Raw genomic sequence first — 21,548 nt, 5'->3', positions numbered from 1 at the left:
ACTGATATCTTGCATTGGTGTGTCACATTTACTACAGTTGATGAATCAATGCTGACACATTATTATTAATTAAAGTCCATAGTTGACATTAGGGTTCACTCTTTGTGTTGTACATTCCATGTGTTTTGACAAATGCACAATGTCCTATGTCTTCTGTTACAGTATCATATAGAATAGGTTCACTGCCTTAAAAATCCTGTGTTCCACCCATCCATCCTTTCTTATCTCCCCTCAAATCCTTGACAATCACTCATCTTTTTTATTGTCTCTGCAGTTTTACCTTTTCCAGCGCAATCATATAGTATGCAGCCTTTTCAGACTGATTTCTCTAAGCAGTATGCATTTAAGTTTCCTCCATATCTTTTCAGGGCTTGATAACTCTCTTTTTTTTTTTCTCTTTTTTTCTGTTTGCTTTGAAGATTTTCTCTTTAGTTTTGGCTTGCAACAGTGTGACTATGATGTACCTGGATGTGGTTTTCTTTGTATTAATCTGGTTTAAGTTTTCTCAAGCTTATAAGATTTCTAAGTGATATTTCTCTTCAAATTTGCACATTTTCCAGCCACTCTTTCTTAAAATTTGTTTTTTTGCTTCATTATCACTCCTTTCTCCTTCTGAAACTGCAATTACATGTCTTTTATAGTATTTGATATTGTCTTATGCGTTCTAGGCTCTGTTCATTCTTTCACTGTTTCTCCCCTTTTGTTATGCTGACTGAATAATTTATATCTGTATTTCTTCAAGTCAGTCCCCTTTTTCTGTTATCTCTAATTTCCTGTTAAGACCTTTAGGTAATTTTTTATTTCAATTATTTCAATTTTCAGCTCTAAATGAAACTTTTTTATTTTATAGTTCTTTTCTCTGCTAATATTTTCTATTTACTCATTAAGACATGCTTTCCTTTAATTCTTGGTATGTTTTAAGTAAAAGCTTTAAAGTATTTGACTGGTAAACCTAACATCTGGACTATCCTGATGTCAGTTTCTACTGACTTCTTTTTTGACCATAGATCACATTTTCCTCTGTCCTTTCATGTTTAGTACTTTTTGTTGTATACCAGACATTGTTAATTATCTATTGTAGAGACTCTGAATTCTTTTATTTTCCAAAGTGTTGAGCTTTTTTCTGGCAAGCATTCAATCACAAGGTAATCACTTTGAACTTGTTTAGGCTTTATTTTAGGCTTTAAGGAAGGTCTATGGAGAGATCAAGATATTTCCCAAGTTTTTTTGGTTTGGTTCATTTCAAACTGCTCACTCTGTTTCCCATGCAGATCTTGTCAAGGCTTGGTTTTAAGATGTGTATGGGTGGTAAAGAGGAGGTCTTAGTCTGGGGTGTGTCCCTTAGCTCCAGTGTGTTTTTCCTAGTATCTCAGCTGGGTATCTAGGGAAGTTAGCAAGGCCTAAGCTGGTACTCTACTACCCGCCAACACTGTTAGACCTCAAGTGTGCCTGTTCTGCTTACAGCCCTACATCAGTTACTATCTGATAAGTTTCCTTTGGTCTCTTTCTGTGCAAGCTCAGCCCATTCTTCACTCAAGAACTCATGGGAAACCCCCAAATAGAGTATGATCCTCTCTTCACAGCTTCTAGATTCTAGAAGATTCTAGCCCCTTTAACAGCTTCAGATACTGATCCTTAGTTGAAAGACACCTACACACTCTGCTTTTACTCCAGGCCTCTGTGCTGCATTGGAGACATTTTCCACAAATGTGATCTTGTGAGTTTCCCTTTTCTCAGAGATCATAGTCTGGTGCTGTCTACTGCTTGATGGCTGAAAAAAATGTCTCACATATTTTGTCCTGCTTAATGTTTATTTATGGGAAGAAGGCTAGTCCAGTTACTGCCAGAGTTAGATGTCTTGACTAAATTAAATCCTTGAATTTAAGTCTTTGTCCATCTGAATCCAGAATTAGTCATCTCAACCCCATGCTATTTTGCCTCTCAATATAAGGCAAAAGAAGTTGAAACCTGTAAACTGTGGTAAGACAAAGTGTATAATTAAAATCTAGATCAGGGAGGCTGAGCCAGGAATTTCAATTTCCAGATAGGGTAGGATGGAAAGAAGCCCTTGTTCAAAGAACAGTAGTAATAACACCACCTTATGGACTTTCAATATTTTCAAAGTGCTTTGTACCCATTATTTTATTCTCACAGCAAACCTTGTTATACCCTGATGCATTAGATGCTATCATTCCAGTGTGACAAATGAAGAACTCAGAGACCAAGAATAGCAAAATGGTTTGATTGAGATCTAGTTAGTAAGACAGTAGAGCCAGAAGATATGTATGGGTGGTATAGAGTAGATCTCCTCAAATCCAAATCTGTACCCTCCAATAAATTAAGGACATCCTTGTAGAAAAGGAGTCTGTGGAATGATTACAACCTTTATGTCAAGAAAGAAAACCTTGCTCATAGCTATGCAGTGAAAACTTAGCACTAGCTTGTCGTATCTATTTCATGAGTGCTTGGCCAGAGACACACAAAGGAATGTGGCTTTACACCATGGCCCCTTTCAAAGACAGCTCCACAATGGACACACAACAGAAGATGGCAAAGACATCTTTCTAAACCTTTATAACTTGCTTGTCATATTTCATTTCTTGCTGTTTTGAGCAAGGAAAAAATACTGTTCTATGTAAAGTAACCATGTAATAAATAACAGCAAGTCATTCAGCACATACTTCTATTACAGAAGTAATTATTAATATCTTGATCATCCTGAGTGTGGATTTATAGCCTATATACATCAAATGAGACCTGGAAAGAATTTATGTAGCACATATATATGCATGCATATCATATAATGCATACTTGTCCAACCTGCTGGAGGTGAGAATTTATATAGAAAGTTTGCGAATTAATTATAGTGGAGTTTAAACATACACACGCACACTCACACACACACACCCACACACACATACACCCTTCAGTGGCAGCCCTGCTGGAAATGCTTATTAGCCTTTATCAGTAAAAGTTTTGCTGGCTCAGCTATTATTTTATTAATCATATTTAAAAGCAATATTTTTCCTATCAAAACTTTGTCCCATATCTGACTTATCATTCAGACAGGGGCAACAAGAATTAGAAAATGGACACTGAGGGGTGCCTGGGTGGTTCAGTCGGTTAAGGGTCTGACTGTTGATTTCGGTTCAGGTCATGATCTCAGCCTCATGAGATTGAGCCCCATTTTGGGCTCTAAGCTCAGCATGGAATCTGCTTGAGATTCTCTCTCCCCCTCTCCCTCTGCCCATGCCCCCGCATGTGCACACACTCTCTCTCTTTCTCTCTCTCTCTCTCTAAATAAATAAAATTAATTTAATTTAAAAAAAGAAAATTGGCATTGATTAGCTTGAAAAGCCCAAAAGCTGGGGCTGATGAGTGGACCCTGCTCTTCATAGGAAGCAGGAGTTGGAATAGCCTCTGCAGTAGGTTCAGACTCCCATGACCAATGGGGGTGAGGCAGAGAGGATGACAATTAACCAAGAGGAGTTACCATTCTCTTTTCATGCTTTTGGTTTCCCCACTAGTGGGAAATAAGGACTGACACTTAAAACACAGGGAAGAAAAATCTGAACTGCAGAGTCTTCTCCAAATGGAAGATAGATACAGTACCGAAATATTAATCATGCCTGCCATGGCGTGGGAATTTCTATGACAGAGAGCAAACTTCAAAATGTCGTCAATGACTTGACTTTTGAGCTACAGAAATGGAAAAACAGAGAATTCACCCAGGGCCTGGACTCCAGTCTCCTTTTGATGGAGATCACGACGAAATGTCTTCAGGAAAACCCCACATTAGTGCATCAAACAGCACCCTGAGCCAGCACTGAAGCAATGGGTGGATGAGAGGTGAAGGTGGATAGACCTGAGGGGAGGCCTGGAGTATGTGGGTAAGAAAAATAGTCATTATCTCTTACAGCCTGGAGTGTGGCACAGTTCACAAAGCCTCTCTCTGTACTCCAGCTCATTTCCTCCCGGCTTCATCCCTGGTAAGAAGTTAGAATAATCTTCTTGTTATTAGAGATGAAGAAAATGAGGCCCAGCAGGAGTAAAAAGCAAGACTGCCAGGCATCTAGACCTTGGGAGAAATGGAATTTGAACCTGAATTTTTTGTACCATGTGCAGTGCTCTTCTGAGGTTCAGAACTCAGTCACCTATGTTCATCAAAAGCCTACCTACCAGCCATGTAGCTAAAGAGCTGAGCCTGCCCAGCAGTGATGAACAGCTGCTTTTGAGAACTGCTGCATGAGCTCAGTGCTAAGGCTACCATTTCCTTTGTATTCCTTCAGCAAATTCTGTGTAAATGGAAGCTTTATTTGGGTGAAGGAGAGTGTCCTGGATTCTTGAGCGTTCCAGCAACATCAGCAAAATGTGGAGAGAAGATCAAGTGGAAACCAATCAAACAGCGAGAGCACGTAGAAAATGTTCTCTCTGTCCCAAATGCCACTTTCTTTCCCTTTCATTTCTTGCTTTTCTTGAGCTTCTCTATTTTCCCCTTAGGATGCAGGCCCCTCTAAGGGCACCACGTCCTCTGCATCTTTATATACCTCCTCCCAGAGGGACAGGCATCATGTGTTGTATGTTGCAGCCATGTCATGGAGGCTTAGTAATTGAAAATTAAGCTCTGTGCATAAATCTATCACAACCCACCGAAAAGTTCACAGTCCTTTGGCTTTTCATTTCCATCTGAGGAGGGCTTCTGAACTTCCTTTGGTGTTTTGAAGACAGAAATTAATCTTGTATTTTAAAAATATAGAGTCATGATTAAAAAGGTACAGACTTAGGACAACTCCAAGTTTTCCCTATGTTGCAAAAACAGATGGCCAATCCACTTAGTTCAAAGAAAAGATATTCAAACAAGCTGTTCAGTGCTTCCCACAAAGATTAATGTGCACTGAAGGATTTCACCAAGTTGGATGGTAGCAATGGTTCGTAATCTTCCATTATTAGCACCTAACAATTGGATGGACATTAGGGAAAATACATTTGAGAGTATATGCTTTAAAAAATCCTGGTATTTGGGAAACCTGGGTGGCTCAGTCGTTGGGCATCTGCCTTCGGTTCAGGTCATGATCCCGGGGTCATGGGATAAAACCCCGCATCGGGCTCCCTGCTCTGCGGGAGGCCTGCTTCTCCCTCTCCCACTCCCCTTGCTTGTGTTCCCTCTCTAGTTGTCTCTCTCTACCTGTCAAATAAATAAATAAAATCTTTAAAAAAAAATCCTGACATTTGACTCAACTGCACATTTTGGAGTCAAAGGCTGCTTCTTTGTGTGTAAAAGCCATCAGTTGAAAATAGACAATTCCAACTAACTGGTTATGTGGTCTACACCCTTGCTTCCCAAAGTGTAGTCAAAGGAATAGCATGGGCACCCCATGAGACCTTATTAGAAATGCAGATTGTCAGGCTGGGTCCTGGACCTTTTTGATCAAAACCTGCATTTTAGCAAAATTGCCAGCTAATTCAAATGCACATTCATGTTTGAGAAACATAGAACTTCATTTCTAGCTGTTTGTATTTGGGAATATGGAGGTACCTGATATGCCCCACAATTTGGAGCAGGCAGAGTTAGAGGAATTTCTCACCCGAAGACAAAGTCAGAGTAGCCAGTATCAGGTAGTGTCCAGTTTGGGAGCCCTAGGGGAAGTCACAGTCAGAGAAGATTAGCACAGTCAGTGCCCAGAGCCAGTTTTTTTGCTTTATAATAACAACTTATTGAGATATAATTTATATACCCTATGATTCACCCTTTTAAAGTGTACGATTCAATAGGTTCTGTGTATTCAAAGAGATGTGTGACCACCACCCAATTAATTTTAAGACATTATCATCATTCCTGAAAAAATTCTGTACCCATTAGCAGACACCTCTCAATGCCCCTATCCCAGCCTGGGCAAACACTAATCTGTTTTCATCTCTATGAATTTGTCCAATCTGACCTTTCATGTCAAGAGCGTCATGTAATATGTGTGGCCTTTTGTGACTGGCTTCTTTCACTGAGCATAATGTTTTCAGGGTTTATACTTTTTTTTTTTCTTTAGAGAGAAAGATAGAGCAGGAGCAGGGGGTGGGGCAGAGGGAGAGGGAGAATCCTAGATAGGCTCCACGCTCAGCATGGAGCCCAATGCAGGGCTCAATCTCAGGACCCTGAGATCATGACCTGAGCTGAAAGCAAGAGTCCAACGCTTAACCAACTGAGCCACCCAGGCGCCCCAGAGTTTATCCCTTTTTAACATATATCACTACTTTGTTCCTTTTGATGGCCGAATAATGATGTATCTCATTTTGTTTATCCATTCATCTGTTGATGGGCATTTGGGTTGCTTCCTATTTTCAGTTATTATGGATAAAGATGCTATGAACATTCATTTGCAGGTTATTTAGTTGTGTTGTGTTGTGTTGTGAACAGATATTTTCACTAGAGCCATTTTTGACCCTCAAACAAGTGGCTGATGTGGCTTCCAGTAAGAGAATGGCAGGTAGGCAAGGCTCCTGGAAAGAACGTTGACCTATGGAAGAAGAAACCCTGGCGCCAGACCCAGTTCTACCAGCAATGCACAACCTGTGCAACCTTTAGCAAATCACCAAACATCTCAGAATTACATTTGTAAAAAGGAGCAAAAATGTTCGCCACATCAGTCTCACAGGGTTTGTTTGTTTATTTGTTTGTTTTAGGGATATGTGTGAATGCCAAATAGGAGGGTAAACATGAAACCATCTTTAATTGCAAAATAGTGCACAAACGTAAAGTAGTCTCAGGAGTCTGATTGTCCTTGTTGTTTTATTATCACCATTCGTTTGGCAATCCTTGGCATTGTCAATGGCCAGTGAGCTAACAACCTCTTCACTCAGAGCATGGGGAGGAGAATCATATGGTAGGCCTCCCTTTCTGGTGCATAAAAAGATCCTCCACAAAGGAGAGATGTGAACTCATTGTGATTTTCTGAAGTTGTGCTTATGTAAGTTTTTCCATAAACACACAACTTCTTTGGGGGAAAAGAAACACTTTACCCACAATGACTTGCTCTAGAAAAAGAAAAAAAGATTTTAAATAAAAAGAAATGTTAGTCAATTAGTTTTCAGCGATTGTGATGGCTCAGTAGGGAACTACATGCTTATAGAGGCTGGTGGAATGTGGGCCAGAAGTACAGAAAAACTTGAAATAGTATGCTGGCCTCGGGGGAACCAATGGGCCACATGAGCTCTCATAGTGACTATCAGAAACATAACGTAGTTCTAGTAAGGAATGTATTCTAGAATTGGCCATCAGAAGCCCGCTTGCAAAGAGTGGCCCAGGGAAACTACGATCCTTTGAAGAAGAAAGGGAAACAACAGAGAAATAGAAGAGAAACATGGGGAGAGGATAGAAGTGAGCAATTATGACTGCTTCCGCCATCGAGGAAGTAATGAAGCCCACATATAGCCCAGGGGTGTTTTGAGATAAATATGATGCCTGTGGTTTCCCCCAAAACCCAATTTGGTCCCAGAGGCAGGGAGGGATGCAATGGCCACAAAGCCCGAGACTCTAACTTCATAGAAGGGAGGAGAGAAAGGGAGGTGTGTGGGCAGGAGGGGATTTACTTACTTCCTGTTCTAGTCCCTTTTGCTATGGCAAAATGCTGTGGTTTTACTGGTTATACTTAATGCAATTCCCTGCGATTGCAGGATATATGTGTGATAATAACACCATCTGGGTTGGTGAAATAGATACTCTCACGTATAACAGACTAAACACAGCAGGATGTTCATAAAACTCTTAATCCGGGCCCTTTGGGCCACCGAGAAGAGACACAGAGGTTATATAAGCAAATTACTAAGTCAGTCTGAAACCAGACATACTCACATTTTCATAATTTAAAAAATCCACACACGCCACAGAGGCCAACTCTCAGACCACTCTCTGAGAAATACTAGACCACCTTGAGGAGCTGGTGTCTTGAGCAAACATTGTCCCTTGTTGCTGTACGGCCACCACCTCCGGGAGACCCCTCCTCTCCTGCTCTGGGCATCAGGGCAACGTGGCTAAACAAAATTTCCTTTCCAGAGCATTCCATTGCTACATTTTGTACTGATTTCTACATGAAGGGAACTACCCTTTCATTTGAAGACTTCAGATCTCCTTCCCAAAGTCATAGCATGGTAGGAGAAAGTAAACTGGAAAAGAGGCTTGCAAACAAACCCCAGTTGCAGCAGCTGGTGAGTGGTGGGGTCCTGAGCAAATGACTTTGCCTCCAGGAGACTTTGTCCCCTCATCTGTACACAGTGCTAAGAGTCTACTGTACAGAAGTGGTCTGAAGGCAGCACCTGCTTTCATGCCTGGCACCCCAGAGGCATTCTGAGAAGGCTAGCTCTTCCCCCATGAGGTGATTTCCCCTGCAACCAAGCCAGAAGGAAGCCATGAAGCCCAAGATCCTTGCATGGAGAGTAAGTACCAGAGAGTTATTACTCTCCAGTCCTCACCGCAGGGGTGGAGGAACCAGTCCAACTTGACAGGTCTCACCTCTTCTGTCTACTCCCAAACTTGACATCCCACGGAGAAGGCTGGTGCTATTTTGCAGGGGCCCCAGAAATGCATGCACTTCCACTAACATTTCTGCCTACACTGAGCTCTAACCAGAGTGCCTGGCTGGGGCAGTGACCTGGTTTGTTCAACAGCTTGGGCTGAAAAGGACCTTGGCTAATAAGACACCTAAGATCCAATGAATGTCCCAGTCTGCATTTGTGACTCCTAGAAAAGTCAAGGGCAGATGGTAGACAATTAATCTGATAGTAAGGAATGGTCCATTCAGGAGACTAAAAGGGAACCCACTCAGAGATGCTTAGTGTATTCAGAGCCAGGAGAAGAGTGAGCTTGTGTGTAGGATGTGTGCTAAGAAAGGGATGGTGAGGTGCATTTTGAATAATCATAAAAATGTGCACACCTAGGGTGGGAAGTCCTTATGGCTGCTTTGCAAGAGTTGGGGTCTTTCCCCATTGTTTGAGGCCCCAGGGTGATCCTTCTTTCCAGGGGCATGCTCCAAGTGTGAATGGACCAAGCGCAGAGGGCTGAGGTTGGCCAGGTGATTCTGGGCAGTTCTTCTTGCCTCTTGTCGCCTCAGTTTTCTCATCTGTTCAGTGATATTAAGTACTCCAGCTTGTCTCTAGCCTTGGCCTGTGCTCTGATGATCAGAAAAGAGACCTCAAGCCAGACCTCAAGCCAGAGCAGCCAAGCTGTTCCTGAATTCCTGCTTCTCAGGAACCATGAGAGATAACAAGTAATAATTTTGTTTTAAGCCACTAAGTGTGCGAGCTACTTGTTACACAGCAATAGATAACTAATACTTCATCTTCTTTAGTTTCCCTGAGGCAGTGCTCCAGCCACCCATTGAACTCCCTGCTATTTCATGGACAATCCACAACCCTATGCCTGCTTCCCATCCCAGCCATGTGCTATCCCATTCCTAGGACTCTGTCTTGCTGTGAGTAAAAAACCAGGCTTTTCATATGAGTTCTGAAATAAGACTATAACTAGGGAGGATCCCCTTTGGCAAATCCAAATTGGTACCAAGAAGAAGGGGGTTCTTCATGAAGAAGAAGGAGCTTCCAAAACCCAAGCACCCTATAGTGTGGGTTTGCTTTCATTTTTAGCTGCATTTAGTGCAGACTCACTGCAAAGGGACTGAAATGCCTTTTCCAAATATGCCTGTGTCCATTTTACAGAGGAGGACACTGAGGCTTGTGGGGGAGCCCTTCCTGGGCTTGGTATATGGAAGGGCTCAGCCCTTTGGCTGACTGACCTGCTCTTGGGTCATACTTTCTGCTTCACGGGCCACAGTCTGGTATTGAGCCACATGTGGCCTTTTTGCCTCGATACACTTGACCCAGTTCACTTTGGGGAAACAGTGAAGTGAAACCGCATGATGTCATCTGGCCGCTGCCCAGCTGCAGACCACCCATCTCTCATGGCTGCTTGGTCTCAGAGGGATCATCACCTGATGCAGAAGCCCTGGGACAAGAGGAGGAGCCAGGGGTAAAGGCAAGCAAGGCAGAGGCCTCAAAACCGGAGCCAAGCACCAGAGTGTGTACCCCGACACAGGCCCCGACATCAGCTGCCAGATTGGAATAAATAAATATGATAAATTGTCTCCTCAGCCGTCTTGTGAAAGGGCTTCAGAAATGCAATGTCATCATTAATTTCCTTACTGGTGTTCTCCCAGGCACATTTAAAATATCCACCTAAACTGGAAGCTCCTAAGCCCAAACATTATGGAAAAATGGATTTGGTATCAAGACATTTTTCTCATTTTATTTCCTCCCCCCACCCCAATCTATAGTTAAATATTAGCAAGGCAAGAGGTAAATTGAAGCAGTGAAAGGTCTGGAAAGAGCCTGACATTGCAAAAAGATGGCAAGTCACACAAGGGGATGAAGATGTTCATTGGCGGGAGGCATGAGTGAGCCCAGGAGATTTCCCTGTGTGTGTGTGGCAGGGCCTGTCCTGAGGGGAAGCAATAGAAAAATGACAAGGTGCACAGTGAATTCGCACCCCACCTGTCCCCACCACTACTGATTTCCCCAGAACTGGGTTTCCTCTCTCCCCAGGGTTTGAATGAGAAACTTGGGGTGTGAAGTACACCCATGCCAGGAAATTTCAAGAATATATGGACATCCCTGTTGAATGCAAAGTCAGAAGCTGCCCTGGGTATCTCCAGGCCCCCATCGTGGTGTTGGGCCTGAAGACTGTCCAGCTTTAGGAACACCTCCTCCCAAGGGGCTGACATTAGTTGAAATCCTGCAGCATGGGACAGAGGCCCAGTACGCGCCGGCCACATCGGTCAATGTGGCTTCATCAGCATGTTTGAAGGATCCACATCTTGTCCACAAGGGGGGCTGTCTCTGCTCTCTGGCCCCCTGAGAGCAGAAGAAGAAACGATAAGACCAGCCGCTAACACTTAACTAGCCTTAATTGTGCCAGCACTGCACAAACACGGCCTCATTGAATCTTCACAACAGATCTATGATGGAAGAATTATTGATATCCTTATTTGCAGGCTGGAAGTGGAGGTTCAGAGAGTTCAGTAGCTTGCCTAATGTCACATAGCTGGCAAGCACCAGAGCTGGTGCTCAGCTCGAGTCCACTCTCCCCACCATTATGTGGATTCCCAGCAGCACTGGCTCGACAGCCACGTGGAGCTCCACAAAGGAGACTTTTGAGATGCCACACAGGCCACTCCTGTCTCCCACTGCTCCCCTCGAGCATGGCACGAACTCATAACTGTCCCTACAAAGGAAGGAGCAGAGTTAGGTGGCCCCAAAGCCGCTGAGGACCCCATGGCTTTGTCCTGTTACTGGTGGTTTTTCTCCAGCAGTGATTTTCTCTTTCCTTGTGCATTTGGGCTCTGGCACCTCCACCTACTGCATGGGTAAGGGACCCAGACACCCAGGATGCTAACATGAAAATTCAACACTTGCAGAAAGGCAGCCCCAAGCTAGAGAATCCGATGGGCTTAGGTGTGGTTCAGAGCTCTGCCACGTAGAAGCTGCCTGTCCTGGGTCAAATTATAGAAAGTTACCTTGGTTCAGACCCCTCATCTGTAAATTGGGGATCAACAAAAGTTGACCTTGTAGAGTTGTAGGGACACAATGAGACCACATGTGTGAAGCTCCTGGTCCAGCACTGGCTTCTATGACAGGCGCCTGATAACTAGCAGTATCTCCCTGGTCATAAATGAAGAGGATTCTTGTTCTGTGGGGAAGTGTGCATTCCCCCCTCTATTTCATTTTCAGAAATAGGAATTTGTAAAATCTTTTTGTCTTGCACCACAACTGACTTACCATCTGCCCATTTTATGCTGAGGGTTGGAGAGGTCACAGCTGATTGACTGGAGAGGCCACGTCTGAGTTGATAACAGAGCAGAATCACTTAGCAGCAGACAAACATGGAATGCTATTTTTTTCCCCAACCCTGTGCTGGAGTGCATGTTTTAACAATTTACCAGACCCCCTAGCAGAGCAATTGACCCCGTGTAGTCAACTGCCTAAAGGCACCAAAGAGCCCCAGCTTCCGATCACCTCCAGACATCCTCACGCCTCTCCACACAGCTGGGGCGGGAAATTTTGACATGAGACTCTAAGGAGGCTTCTGTGCTTTTCATAGCCCACATCCTGCTTCCCCACTAATTGGGTCTCTGGAAATGTTTTCTGCAGACAGAAGGAGTCTCTAAAATATGCTGAATGAATGAATGACAGAATTACCCAATCTAGGATGAAAAATGGACTCAGGATAGACAAATGCCAGCCTTTCTAATTTCCAGATGGCTTAATTGGTCATGTTGCTCCCGGGCTGGATGAAAGCCGCCATCCAGACTCCACCTGTGCATTCTACACAAAGCCATTCCCAGCACAGGGCGGGAATGGGGTCCAGGTAGTGTGCTTTCCAGGGTACCTGTCTCAGCTGGGGTCCAACCAGGAAAACAGAACCCACTCCAAATATTTAAAACAAAGGAAATTTGAGAAATTGGTCATACAGGTTTGAAGGAAGAGGGGAAGAGGGAAGAGTCTGAGAGGGAAGTGGCTTTATTTGACATGGAAAATTCAGAACTACCTGGGTAGTCCTGTCTGGCTCACTGAGACCCGGGAAGTAGTGGGTTCGACTCTTATTATGCTGAGCAACAATGGCAAGGCTGGAGTGGCTCTCCCTTGGGTTGCGGTGACCTAAGCTGAGTAGAGACACTCCTTTGTGAATGTCATGGGCTTGCAGTGACCATGAACAATGCTCAGGATCCCAGAGGAGTCACCCATCATGCAGGAGCCTGGACCCAGAATAGAGCGACTGGGCCTAATAAATCCAGGTGTCCTCCACTAGGTAGTAATGGTAGGTATTCTAAAATGCCGATGACACATGAGTCATCCAAATCAAACTACTCGTAGGCTTTATCAGCCATCAGCCATGACAAAAAAGGGTGGACTGGAAAACCCATTCAAACTTTACAACTGGCATAGTGCAAGCCAAATCATTAAGCAGAAGTGAGTGAAACTATTTTGATTAAATTGGCCCCAAAAAGTGGAAGCCAAGCTTTCATTTGCAAGCAAGTTTTCTTAATCCAGTGAACTGAGTATTCAGAATGTTCTTCTTTTTTGAATATATTCATTCAGCCCTGGGTCTGCCTTTATGGTCATGCCCAGAAGTATTGCTTGAGACGCAGGTTTGTCGCAGAGAAAACTCTTGGGAAGAAAGCCACCCAGACTCTCCAGCCTGTCCTCTCTTTCCAGGCTTTAAGTGTGCAGAGTGACCTGCCTCTCATTCCAGCCTCACGTCTGCATGTAAGCCACTCCTAATGAGCTCACTAATAGAGCCCCAAGTGTTACATAGACTCAAAAGGGAAAGCAATTTAAATGCAAATAAATATGAATATCTTTGTATCTCATAGATTAAGGAAAGTTGCAGGAGGAAAACATGAACTAACTATAAGCAGAAACCATCTCAGAGATCAGAACATGATTTGAGAAGGACGGCAGATACTTCCCTCTGACTTCTGCCAAACTATCAACCAAGTCAACGTAGGTAACTATCACTTCCTATATTCTTAAGATTCTGCTAAACAGACCAAATAGCTCTCTGTCATTGGTCCCTAAGTTTAACAGCTGTTGTCTTCTTCCTGGTATCTACTTGAAATCTCCTTTTAAAAAATGGGGGTAGATCTTGCTCCTTATTCAGTCCATGTGACAGCGTAGTGGCTCACAGCTATTCTTGACTTCTGAACATCTGATAAACAAAAGAGATGGGAGGGGTACTGTTATGGGAATGTATTTTTTTACTCAAAATGTCACTTTTAAATCTACAACGCTCTGTCTATAAAAAGAGTGGCACCTGAGCTGGGGAGTCTCTGGCAGAAGGAAGTCTGTTTTCAACATCTTTAGCCACAACCTCTAATCTTTGATTCATCTTGAGGCTCCAGGGAAACACTAAGGATATTCCTATGTCTGTCCACAGGTGCAAATAAGAGCTTCGTGTTGGGACTTACTGTGCTCCAAACATCTGGAGAGTGAGGAAACCTGTCAGCATCGATGTTACAAAGCATTGTGATGGGCACCAAGCCTTGTTGCCACATTTTCCTCTGGCAGAACAAAACTTTGGGATATTATACTGTGGATCTAGCCCTAATTCAGAGAGCTTCTATCTCATTCTTTGAGAAATGAAACTAAGAGCATTTTCAACCCCATTCAGAGACACCCACAGGCTAGGACCTCATAAAAGAGGTTGTTTCCCTGGAATTCAGAGTCGTGGCTCACAGCTATTCTTGACTTCTGAACATCTGATATACAAAAGGGATAGGAGGGGTACTGTTATGGGAATATATATTTTTATTCAAAATGTCACTTTTAAATCTACAACACTCTGTCTCTAAAACAGATAGATGTGAACTGTTCTGATGAACTAGTCACTGAATTATCTCAAGTATCTGTAGCTAGGCATTGTGGTAGTGTCTTCAAAGATGCCATCAACAATTCCTCTGGCTATGTTGCTCCTCTCATTGAGGGGTGGAATATTTCTCCTCCCTTTGAATCTGGGCTGGCCTCATGACTTGTTTGACCAATTAAATATGGTGGAAGCAATAAATTTTTGCTCTCTTGGATTCATGCTTTTAGGAAGTCAGTCTAGATTACTGGAGGAAGAGAGGCCATCAAAGGGTGAATTGTAACACCTCAGTTAATGGCCAGCATCAACTGAAGACATGTAGATGAAGCCATCTTGGATGTCCTAGCCCCAGCCAGGCATATGCCTAAGTACAGCCACATGCGTGCCCCAGCCAGCACCACACAGGGCAAAAGAGCTGCCCAGCTGAGCCCAGCCAACCCCTAGAATCATGAGAAATAATAAATAACTGTCATTTGAAGCCACTAATTTTGGAGTGGTTTGTTATGCAACCATAAATAGTTGAGCAGGTAGTTCAGATGCCCAAAGATGTTTAACAGTCAGGGTTAGCCTTATGCACAGGTAAGAAAGTGCCTACAGCATCTGTACTGAAGAATGTTTAGAAGACAGGAAATTTCTCCAAGACTCTCTTAATCAGATGTCACTGTTTATAATATGTCATCACTAGGAACTCATTTCACTGGGCAAACCATTGTCATTTACATTGTATATCAATGTAACCCACAGGGATGTAGTGAGCAGAAAAGAATCCAAAGAGTCAAAATTGCTAAAAGAGAACTTTTCTCCTAGAGCTGCAGTAATTAGAATGTAGACGACAGCTTTGTATATTAGGTATGACACTTAGCCTGATGTAAAGAGAGAAAAAGAGAAAAAAATTTTAATTGGAAAAGAATAAAAAGAATGGACCAGTTGTTTCCTGGGTTGTTCCCCCATGTATCTTATTTTCCAAACTGGAACCATGGCAGCATGATAAAGAGCACCTCTCAGCTTCTGAGGGTGGCGATGACAGGAACCATCAAGACCCCAGTGCCCCACTAGGATGACATGCATCTGATGAAGCCAGGTTTGTCATCTGATAGCCCGAAGGGATGGTAGGAACAGGAAAATGAGACCAGTGATTGATATGAACCCATCATTAGTCTTTAGCAGCAGTGAGGGTAGAATCTTTTTGAGACCTCAGCATGTAACTCACGTGGCTGTCTCTGGATAGTTCTAAAAATTCACTTTTAGAGAAAAGTGGCCAAGGTAAAAGTTCAGCTTTGAGAAAAATGTGCAAAGACCAAAGGGGAAAAAATAGATTGGTATCAAGCATCATTTCTCTAAGTATATCCATGGGACGCTAGTCTTGCCAGAAGCTCCATCCTTAAAAAGGGCTCATAGGCAAGTTAAGTTCGGGAAAGGCCCTCACATGCATGCTCTGCCCTCTTGCAGAGTGACAGCACACATCAGATATCAGAGCTCTGAGCTGGTTGAGAGTAAAGGAGCCTTCTTGGCTTCATTAAACCTAGAGTTTCTTTGGGGCGCCTGGATGGCTCAGTCGGTTAAGCATCCTGCTCTTGATTTTTGCTCAGGTTATGATCTCGGAGTCCTGGCACCAAGCCTCACATGGGGCTCTGCCCTGAGTGGGGAGTCTGCTTGAGAGTCTCCCCTCTCTCCCCTCTCAAATAAACAAAATCTCTTTAAAAAATTATGAAAAAAGCCCCTAGAATTTTCTTTTATCACGGGGATTATTTTCCCATTACCCACCATTGCATCTCAAGTGGAAAGTTAGAGGGGGTGTCCTTTTTTTTTTTCCCCGAGTGAAAGGTCATTTGAAAAGTCTCAGGACTGAAAGGGATCAATATTGGATGATAGTCCTCAGGTCTGCCTTTCTGCAAGTTGTCCAATGAGGACCAGTCTCATCTAGCCACCTGCATAGGCTGTTCAGCAAGACCAGAAAACTAATGAAGAAAATTGTGTAATGAAAACACTGGGGTAGGCATGGAACTCCCATCCTTCCTATTAGGGACCCACATCTAGATAAATAAATGTCACACTGGGATTATTTCCTCTGTTCTGCTGAATAGTCCTAAAGAGAGGCAACATTCTTCCCGACATAATAAGCCATCAAAATACATTTATGACAAATCCCAGGTACACCAAAGTTATCTGTGCTGCTGACAATGGTTTGCTTCCCACTTGTCTTTTTCATTATGTTCCCAAAACAAAGGAGCTATTACTCTTGCCCTGGCAAAAGATAGCATTTCGGGCCCTTGGAGCTCTGACAATTGCACTCAGGCTATTTAATTACTTCCAGCGCAGGCACTCGCTCTATTAACAGAGCCAGGATCAGCAGGGCTTCCTGTAGGTCACAGGAATGGTGGTTAATTGAGACTTATTTATAAGGAGCTATGCACACACAAAGAGGACAGAAAGAGTGGCCATTTTCTATCCTGTATATGGAGGTCTAGAAATCAGGATCCAGTCCACACAAAGAGGCTCCAAAAGTTGACAAGTCAACAAACACAGCAAAATAGGAATGGTGGAAAATGGGCTTTCTGTGCATTGTCTACATGTTGAGACATGAGAAAATTAAAGATCCCCCAGACCTTGAAGTATAGTTTTTCTTTTGCCTTCAAACCCATCCATTACCCTCTCCAGCTGCTGCCCCTCTGACCCAACCCATCCCCCAGCACCCCTAAAACACAAACAAAAACCCTAATTTATCCATGTTAAAATGTTAACTGTTGTGCAAACTTTCCCCGTTGGTCCATTTGTGCAGCAGTTATCTTGGAGCACCATACTTGACCATTTACTCTTAACCTGCTTGCAGGAGGTCCCACCAGAAGCTTAGTGCCTCCCCACTCCTATGCAGCCCTGTACTGCTTTGTGGCCTCCCTACCTGTGCACACACTTTATAGAGGGGAAACCCCAGGGCACCTTCAAACACTAACTAAAAGAGGCCCTAGTTGTAAACTCAGAGATTAAGGCATTGTCTTCAAAGTCTCTGGAAATACCCTGTGCACCTCCTTTGCTGTGAAGGGGCCTCACCACAGCCTCAGATAAACTGCAAGGGGAATCATTTGGATGCATTCATCGTTGGGGCTTCAAGCTCTGCCCAGGCCACTTGGATGGTAGCTAAACCAATGCGACCAAAGGAGGAGGCAGGGGAAAGGGGGGTGAGTTAAATCTAAGCATGATTTTCTTGTTATTCAACGAAAGACAGTTTGTTTCAAAATAGAAGCTGCGCTCAGGGAAATCATGGCCATTTACTTGAACTCTATTTTCTAAGTTAAAATACCTTCCTTATACAGTCATATATTTCTTCCTTCATGGCAAGTTACAATGAAAGAAGGTTTAATAGTTCAAAGGTCTGGATAAACATGCAGAATTGTTGAGAGTTCATCAAAATTTTCTCAGATGACCTAATCAAGAAACCCAATTAGGGGACCTCATGAGAACAGAGCATCAGACACTCATGGCTACAAATACAATTTTTCCGCAGTCATAGCCATTCACCCACTTCATGTCAGGCCAGAGAATTAGAGCAAAAGATTTCTGGAGATTCCAGAAAGCCTTTCTCCCAAAAAGGAGAACAATGGAAGAGCTAAGAGTGGGTACTCACATACTCTTCTCCAGTAGGGCAGATGCAGAGGTAGAGGTTGAGACCTGGGCTCCAGTTCTAGATCCCCCATCACACAGGATCCCCTCCACCTAACTGTAGACTCAGTGAGGCTACAGCTATCATGCCTCACCTCACCATGGTTCTCTTCGGGATCCTACAGTAGGGGAGAGATTGTGTGTGGAGGAAGGCAGAATCTAAGGAGGAATGGGTAGGACACAGATTCATTCATTCAAAAAACTACAAGAATCTTTACCATATACAAGGTGCCCTACTGAATATTATGAGAGACACAGAAATGTTTACAAGGGTCACTGACTTCTAGTACCTTTATAGACTCTAGGGAGTGACTCATACCAACAAGACATAGCGCTACTGTGCTCTGTGCATAAATAATGACAACTATGTGATGAGATAGAAACAAAGAGTAAACTTAATCTATGCAGCAGACATGGGCTGGGGCCACAGGGTAGCCATGATGAGCCATGAACTGCAACAGCTTCCCTAGCATAGTTCAGCTTTGGGTTCTCATAAGTAGAAATGGAGGAAAAAAACACCTTTTCCTCCAGGACTTGAATATGAAGTGAGGGAAGGCATATAAAGCACCTACCCCCAGATGGACACCATCAGATGGCTTCCTGAGATTGATATCAGGCCCTATAGCTCTAAGTAGCATCTCTCTGGACTTATTCGTGTTTCTGAGAGTGCCAGAACCCCATTTACCTCCATGAGCTGGAGTCCTCCTAACCTAGTAAAAAGTAATGCCAATTACTCATGTTTATGGAGCACTTAATATAAGCTGGATTCTGTGTTATAAAGGCTTTTCAAATAGCACCTCATTTAATCTTTACACCACATGAATAAGGTCTCAAAAATCCTCATTTACAAATGAGGCACCTGCAAGTCAGAAAGGTTAAGTAACTCCCCTAAATTCACATCAGATCCAAACCAGGTCTTTCTGATCCAGGAGCCTGTGCTATTCATCACTACCGACTTGTGTCTCCAGGTTTCGACTTTGGGAGGATATATGTCAACAGCAATAGGTCTCAGAAGTCTGCTGCCATCAAGTGGGGCTGGCCTCAGTCAGGCAGCCAGGACAATAGACAATAGCACAATCTCCCATCCAGGTTGGGGAAAGAGCTCTAAACGCAGTACATCTTCACATACACAGGAGAACACCTGTAAATAAGTCTTCGTAATTCTTGTTCTGAAATGTTTTTCTAACTCAGGGGTCAACAAACTATGGCCCAAGAGTCAAATCCAGCCCATAGTCTGCTTTTGTAAATAAAGTTTTATTGGAACATAGCCATGCTCATTTGTTGATGTGTCTGTCTCTGGTTGCCTTCACACTATGATAGCAGATATGAGTAATTATTACAGACACTAAATGGCCCACAAAGCCTAGGATTTTCGTGATCTGGCCCTTTACAGAAACAGATTGCCAACTCCAGCTGTAAACTTTTTTCATTTCTGTTGCTTGAACTGTTGTTGTGACATTATGAGAAACGTATATTTGGTCTCTGTCCCCAGTTCCTGACACAGAACTCCTAAAACACTTGTAGTTTTCTGAATAATAGGAACATCTTTTGTCCTAATGAAGAGATATTTGGCGGGCTTCTGGAGAGCTTCAGGATGGGCATAGATTACCAGAAAGAGCAAGCCATGATTAGAAGCTTGGTACTTGGCTCCACCTCCCATCCTCCACTAAGAGAAGAGGGGGGCTGCTGATTAAGTTAATCAATCATGTTTATATGATGAAGCCTCCATAAAAATCCCTAAAGTACAGGGTTCGGAGCCTCTAGGTTAGTGAACACATCCATGTACTGGGAGTTTGGCACACCCCGACTTCATAGGGGCAGAAGTTTCCATGTGTGAGACCCTTCTGGATCTCACCTTATGTATCTTTTCATTTAGCTATTCATCTATATCCTTTATAATACCCCTCTATAAACTGCTAAACAAAAGCAAATGTTTCCCAGAGTTTGTGAGCCGTTCCAGCAAATTATCTAAAGGGGGTGGAGAGTATATGGGAGCTCTTGACTTTGTAGCCAAGTCAAACAGAAGTGCAGGTAGCCTGGGGACCCATTACTGTGGACTGGCATCTGAAGGAGGGTGGTCTTATGGGACTGAGACCTTAAACTTGTAGAGCCTGATGCTAATGCTGGTAGTCAGTTATCAGAATTGGGTTAAATTATAAGATACCTCGTCAGTGTCTGGGGGGTCAAAAAATTGGTTTTTGTGGGGAAGAAATCTCCCCCACATTTGGTGTCAGGAATGTTGGCGTAAAGAAACAGTTTTCCTTTAGTTGTGATTTCCAGATTTGAGATTTGCTTATGTTACAACCGAATATTTCTTATTTCTTCAGTGACTTCCAGTCATTTGTCTTTGGTCCACATCCTGGGGGAATTCATCACACATCCCCTTTCATAACTTGACCCCTCACTAGATTTCTATCTTCTGCTCCTGTCTGTTTCTCACCACCCTCACACACACATGCTTGTGACAGAACCACAGTGACTTACCCTTCAGCTGTAAATAGACCAGACTCTTTCAGGCACTGGTACATTGTACTCTGTTTTCTCTGCCTGGAGTCCCCTTCTTCACACCAGGTGAGGAGCCATTCTTCCTTCAAGACCCAACCCCTCTATACTTTAGACTTCACAGCTGTCCCTTTCCCTACATTGTGTTTTAGTTATTGGTGTTCACATCTGTCTATTGTGGCTGTATGTTTCATTTTTTTTTTTTAAGATTTATTTATTTATTTGACAAAGAAAGAGAGAGCGAGAGAGGGAACACAAGCAGGGGGAGTGGAGAGAGGGAGAAGCAGGCTTCCTGCTGAGCAGGGAGCCTGACACAGGGCTTGATCCCAGGACCCCAAGATCAAGATCTGAGCCAAAGGCAGACGCTTAACCGAATGAGCCACCCACACACCCCAAGATTTTATTCATCTTCTATCTCCTGTAGTATTTTGCATAGGATAAACACAGAATATATAAGCCATTTTATATATTGAACAAGTAAACACAATTGCCTCTGGAAATCATAAGTTAAACTAGATGACAAGGCAGCAAAACACAGTGATAAGAAAAAGTATAAATTACATACACAACCGAAATCTTACAGTTCGTTCAGAAAACAAAATAGCACCAGGAAGTTGTTAGAAGTTTATGGATGGAACCGAAAAGGTAAAATCAACAGTGTTGGTGAAGCCTTCGAGACCAAAGTGAGATTTGGACTCTGTGGGAACAGAAAGGAAACTCGCCTCTTCTGTAGAAAAGCTGGGCTCTCTAGTGGCATTATTTCATTCTGTCTTTCAAGCCACCCAGGATGACACACAAAGGATTTGCCTAAGGTCACCCAGCAGAGTCAGGGCTCCAAGTGACACTTCCCAGGCTCCAAGCCCATGTCCTTTCCATGGCATTCTGCTCCCCAGGCAGGGGCAAGGGTGGAGCAGGGGCACGGGTAGGGTAGGGCAGGGGCACTCAGTCCCTGCAGTTGGGTGGAAAACCGGCGGGAAAGAACAATGGTACA

This window comes from Zalophus californianus, chromosome 10 (genome assembly GCF_009762305.2).
Source record: "Zalophus californianus isolate mZalCal1 chromosome 10, mZalCal1.pri.v2, whole genome shotgun sequence".
Classification (NCBI taxonomy): domain Eukaryota; kingdom Metazoa; phylum Chordata; class Mammalia; order Carnivora; family Otariidae; genus Zalophus; species Zalophus californianus.
The sequence above is the reverse complement of the archived record's forward strand: the minus strand, read 5'-3'. Positions refer to the sequence as shown.